The sequence below is a fragment of the Mastomys coucha genome, unplaced genomic scaffold, assembly GCF_008632895.1.
Source record: "Mastomys coucha isolate ucsf_1 unplaced genomic scaffold, UCSF_Mcou_1 pScaffold15, whole genome shotgun sequence".
Taxonomy (NCBI): Eukaryota; Metazoa; Chordata; class Mammalia; order Rodentia; family Muridae; genus Mastomys; species Mastomys coucha.
This window is the reverse complement of record NW_022196897.1, coordinates 135738153-135744350: the sequence shown is the minus strand read 5'-3', so window position 1 is coordinate 135744350 and position 6198 is coordinate 135738153. Positions and strand designations below refer to the sequence as shown.

General features: G+C 37.2%; 1 pseudogene; it reads right to left on the bottom strand.

Moving 5' to 3' along the window:
* Positions 1–736: 736 nt before the first annotated feature.
* The window catches only part of LOC116091124, a 14901-nt pseudogene continuing 9439 nt past the window's right edge, over positions 737–6198 (bottom strand).

Below are 6198 nucleotides of genomic sequence, written 5' to 3'. Positions count from 1 at the left end.
TTTTTTTTTTTTTTTTTGTTTGTTTGTTATGTTTTGTTTTTTTATTAGATGTTTTCTTCATTCAAAATATCTCCTTTCCCAGGTTCCCCTCCAATAAAATAAAATAAAATAAAATAAAACAAACACTAAAACAAATCCCTGTTCCCTCCCCTCTACCCCTGTTCACCACCCCACACTCTACTGCTTCCTGGCCTTGGCATTCCGCTACATTGGGGAATAGAACCTTCATAGGCCCAAGGGCTACTCCTCCCATTGATGACCAACTTAGCCAACCTGTTCCATACATATGCTGCTGGAGCCATTAGTTCCACTATGTGTACTCTTTCATTGATGTTTTAGTCCCTGGGAGCTCTGAGGGTACTAGTTAGTTCATATTGTTTGTCCAAATGGGCTGCAAATCCTTCAGCTCCTTGGGTCCTTTCACTAGCTCCTTCATTGGGGACCCTGTACTTAGTCCAATGGATGGCTGTGAGCCTCTACTTCTCTATGAGTTGGGTACTGTCAGAGCCTCTCAGGAGACAGCTATATCAGGCTCCTGTCTCCAGTACTTGCTGGCATCCAAAATAGTATCTAGATTTGATGATTGAATATAGGAAGGATTCCCAGGTGGAGTAGTCTCTGAATTGTCCTTCTTTTACTCTCTGCTCCATAGTTAGTCTCTACAACTCCTTGCATGGGTATTTTGTTCCCCAATTTAAGAAGGAATGAAGTAGCCACATTTTGGTCTTTCTTCTTCTTGATTTTCTTATACTGTGTGGTTTGTACTTTGTGTATTCCAATATTCTGGGCTAATATCCACTTATCAGAGAATGCATACCATATGTGCTCCTTTGTGATTGGTTTAAGGAGCTTTACTTGTAAGACCAGAAACTGGAAACCATCCAGATGTCCCTCAACATATGAATTTGTAAAGAAAATGTTTCATTTATACAATGGAATACTATGCAGTTATTATACAAGGACAAAAAATTCTTAACAACATTGATTGCATTCATGGGGTTTCTCTCCTGTGTGTGTTATGTGTTCTGTTATGATATATGAAACCAGATTGACCTTAAAATGCTTTGCCACATTGATGACACTCATAGGGTTTCTCTCCAATATGTGTTCTTCTATGTTGTTTAAGATGACTCTTTTGTGCAAAGGCTTTATCACAGTGGTTACATTCAAAAGGTTTCTCTCCAGTACGTGTTCTTCTATGTATTTAAAGATAACTATGTTTCGCAAAGATTTTTATCACACTAGTTACATTCAAAAGGTTTCTCTTCAGTATGTGTTTTTCTATGTATGTGAAGATGACTGTTTCTTGCAAATGCTTTGCCACATTGGTTGCATTCGAAAGGTTTCTCTCCAGTATGTATTCTTCTATGTATTTGAAGATTACTGTTTCTTGCAAAGGCTTTGCCACATTGGTTACATTCAAAAGGTTTCTCTCCAGTATGTGTTCTTGTATGTAGTTTAAGATTACTCTTTTGTGCAAAGGCTTTGCCACATTGGTTACATTCAAAAGGTTTATCTCCAGTATGTGTTCTTCTATGTAGTTGAAGGCTACTATTTGTTGCAAAGCCTTTACTACACTGGTTACATTGGAAAGGTTTCTCTCCAGTATGTGTTCTTCTATGTATTTGAAGATAACGATTTGTTGTAAAGGCTTTACCACATTGGTTACATTCAAAAGGTTTCTCTCCAGTATGTGTTCTTCTATGTTCTTGAAGGCCACTATTTGTTGCAAAGCCTTTACCGCACTGGTTACATGGGAAAGGTTTCTCTCCAGTATGTGTTCTTCTATGTATTTGAAAATTATGATTTGTTGTAAAGGCTTTACTACATTGGTTACATTCAAAAGGTTTCTCTCCAGTATGTGTTCTTCTATGTAGTTGAAGGTTACATTTTTTTGCAAATGCTTTGCCACATTGGCTACATTCAAAAGGTTTCTCTCCAGTATGTGTTCTTCTATGTATTTGAAAATGATTGTTTCTTGCAAAGGCTTTACCACACTGGTTACATTCAAAGGGTTTCTCTCCAGTATGTATTCTTTTATGTGTTATGAGACTACAGTTTACTGCAAAGGTTTTCCCACATTGGTTACATTCAAAAGGATGCTCTCCAGTATGTGCTCTTCTATGTATTTGAAGATAACGATTTGTAGTAAAGGCTTTACCACATTGGTTGCATTCGAAAAGTTTCTCTCCAGTACGTGTTCTTCTATGTACTTGAAGATGACTGTGAAGTATAAAGGCATTATTACACTGATGACACTCATAGGGTTTCTCTCCTGTATGTTTTATTTTATGATATAACAAACCTTTCTGATATGCAAAGTGTTTACTACATTGGCTACATTCATAAGGTTTCTGTCCAGTACATATTCTTTTATGTCTTAGGAGAGGACTGTTTTGTGCAAAAACACAATGATTATATTCAAAAGTTTCTCTCCTGTATGAACTCTTTTATGGGTTTGAAGAGAACTGTGAGATACAAAGTTTCTACCACATTGGTTACACTCATAGATGTTCTCTCCAGCAACTGTTGTTTTATGTATTTGGAGGCTATTGTGATATGCATAAGCTTCAAAATGTGGGGTAACTTCATAGGGATTCTCTACAGTATAAATTCTTTCAGTTCTTTAGGTATGACTCTGAAATGCAAAAACTTTCCCACCCTCAATATACTAAGAGGTGTGCTCTTCAGTATGACTTCTTTCATGCCTGCAAAGATAACTGGCATATGTGAAAGCTTTCTCACATTCAAAACACAGATGAATCTTTTCATCTCAGTGAATAAGTTTTACAATTTAGTCTAATTGTAAAGAACCTGATCTTAATCTATTATCACTTTGTTTACATACGTGTAGTTCTTCCTCTTCATTATTAGTTCTTTTGCATCTTTGAAGATTCATGGGATGGGAAGAACATTGATGACACGGTTCACATTTATAGCATGCTTTTTTTATGAGTTTTGTTACATAATTGAAGAGAACAGTAAGAACTCAGAGCTTTTCCACACTGATTTCATTCATAAATTTGGGTATCATGTAACACTACCAAGGCAAACAGAAGAATTTGCACATACCTAGTACTCACAGAAAATTTCCATTGTGTGGTTGTTGTAAATATCCCCAATAACATTGGAAAACTAATTATTTGTAAACTTTTAGCACATTTAGAAGCCTACTCAAAGTGGGGAGTACTTCATATCTTCTAATTGTGCTAGAACAGGGAGAGGTTGTTCCTTCTTTCAATAGTCCTATGTTCGCATGCCTTGTTTCCAGTGTAACTAATGGCATCCCTATTTAAAAAATGAATGGGATAAGGAATAAAGTTTCTCCACAACAGCTGTCTTGACTTTCATAAACTGTACATCTCACAAAATTTGGCAACATTATTACAACTATATGACTAATACCAGCTTTACTATATGCTTATTAGAAGTTTTTAGACACATACTTATCACCTACTCAATGTCTATATCTTTTGCAATACCTAGGGGTAGGAGATTAACCAAACTGGTAGGTAGTTCTACAGGATAATTCTGTTGGTCTGTGATTCAAATGGTGAGATCTGTTAAATCATTATTTCCTTGTCTTTTTACTTAGAAGAATGCCTTGCAAACACAAATTAGATAATTGACATTGTTGTACATGATTTTATGAGAATGGAATAATCATCCATAACTTAAAGTCCCTTTTTTAAACTATGTTGCTTTTCTTTAAAACTCTCAGGACATATTCACATTTCTTACAAAACCTATTCTTACCAGGTTGCACATGAATATTACCTTTCATATATTGTAGAACTTTGAAGATGTTCTTCAATATTATCATCTTCCCAAATGTAGCCTAAAATATAGGACAAAAAATTTATGATAATATTACTGGAAGTTATAGAAAATTTAAGATACTAACATCAGTGAACTTTAGAACCATGATTAATTACTGCCCTCATCCATCATCCTTTTCAATTGAAATTACAAAAAGAAATGACAATAACGAAGAAAGAACTGTCAGTACATTTTAAAAAGTAAAAGGAAATTCACTGTCTTACCTATAGCAGTAAGATTCCTATAAGTCTCCAGCATCACATCTTTGTAGAGACTCTTCTGAGAAGGATCCAGCAAAGCCCACTCTTCCTGAGTGAAGTCCACATGCACGTCATCAAAGGTCACTATACCCTAAAATATCCCATACATGTGTATATAAGAAAATATACTGCTGCTAATCTGGGCACATTCAGCCAGGAGGCACAGGCCCCACAAGTGGCAGGGTAGTCGCAGGGCGGCAGGGACAGGAACCTCTTTGGCTTTGGAGTGACAGAGGTGGATCAGCGACCTTCTCTGCACTTCCCTGCATGTGGAGGGCCTGCCTCCCGGGAGCGCCTTTACCCAGAGACTCGGGTGAGATCTGCCATCTTCTCTCCAGTGAGTGCCTAAGCTGGGAGCATCCAGCCAGGAGGCACAGGCCCCATCAGTGGCAGGGGAGTCGCAGGGCGGCAGGGACAGGACAAGAGAAACTAAGAACATCTAACAGCAAAAATCAAGGGATGGCAAAAGGCCAACCCAAGAATCCTACCAACAGAAACCAAGACTACTTGGCTTCATCAGAACCTAGTACTCCCACCGCAGCAAGTCCTGGATATCCCAAAACACTGGGGAAGCAAGAATTGGATCTAAAATCTTATCTAACAATGGTGATACAGGAACTTAAGAAGGACACGAATATTTCCCTCAAAGAAATACAGGAGAACATGGGTAAAGAGGTACAAGCCCTTAAAGAGGAAACAAAAAAGTCCCATAAAGAATTATAGGAGATCACAAGTAAACAAGTAGAAGCACTTAAAGAGCAAACTCAAAAATCCCTTAAGGAATTGCAGGAAAACACAAACAGGTGAAGGAAATGAGTAAAACCATCCAGGACCTAAAAATGGAAATAGAAACAATAAAGAAATCACAAAAGAGACAACTCTGGAGTTAGAAATCTTAGAAAAGAAGTCAGGAAACATAGATGCAAGCATCACTAACAAAATACAAGAGATAGAAGAGAGAATCTCCGGGGCAGAAGATAACATAGACAACACTGATAGAAGAGTCAAAGAAAATGCAAAAATCAAAAAGAACCTAACCCAAAACATCCAGGAAATCCAGGACAAAATGAGAAGACCAAATCTAAGTATAATAGGCACAGAAGGGAGTGAAGACCTCCAACATAAAGGGCCAGTAAATATCTTCAACAAAATTATAGAAGAAAACTTCTCTAACCTAAAAAAAGAGATGCCTGTGAACATACAAGAAGCCTATAGAACCCCAAATAGACTAGACCAGAAAAGAAATTCCTCCCGCCACATAATAGTCAAAACACCAAATGTACAAAACAAAGAAAGAATACTAAAAGCAGTAAGGGAAAAAGGTCAAGTAACATATAAATGCAGGCCTATCAGAATTACACCAGACTTCTCACCAGAGACTATAAAAGCTAGAAGATCCTGGGCAGATAGGAGAACACAAATGCCAGCCCAGACTACTATACCCAGCAAAACTCTCAATCACCATAGATGGAGAAACCAAAATATTCCATGACAAAACCAAATTTACACAATATATCTCCACAAATCCAGCCCTTCACAGAGTAATAAATGGAAAATTCCAACACAAGGAAGGGAACTACATCCCTGAAAAAGCAAAAATGTAATCTTCCAACAAAACTAAAAGAAGATAGACATGAACGAAATGCCACCCTAACTACAAAAATATCAGGTAGCAACAACTACTTTTCCTTAATATCTATTAATATCAATGGACTCAATTCTCCAATAAGAAGACATAGACTATCAGATTGGGTACATAAACAGGACCCAACATTTTTCTGCATACAGGAAACCCACCTCAGTGTCAAAGACAATCACTACCTCAGAATAAAAGGCTGGAAAACAATTCTCCAAGCCAACAGTCCCAAGAAAAAAGTTGGAGTAGCCATTCTAATATCGAATAAAATCAACTTTCACCCTAAAGTGATCAAAAAAGTTTAGGAGAGACATTTCATATTCATCAAAGGTATGATCTACCAAGATGGACTCTTAATTCTGAACCTCTATGCCCCAAATGCAAGGGCATCTACCTTCATAAAAGAAGCTCTACTAATGCTCAAAGCACACATTACACTACACACTATAGTAGTGGGAGATTTCAACACACCAATCTCTGCAA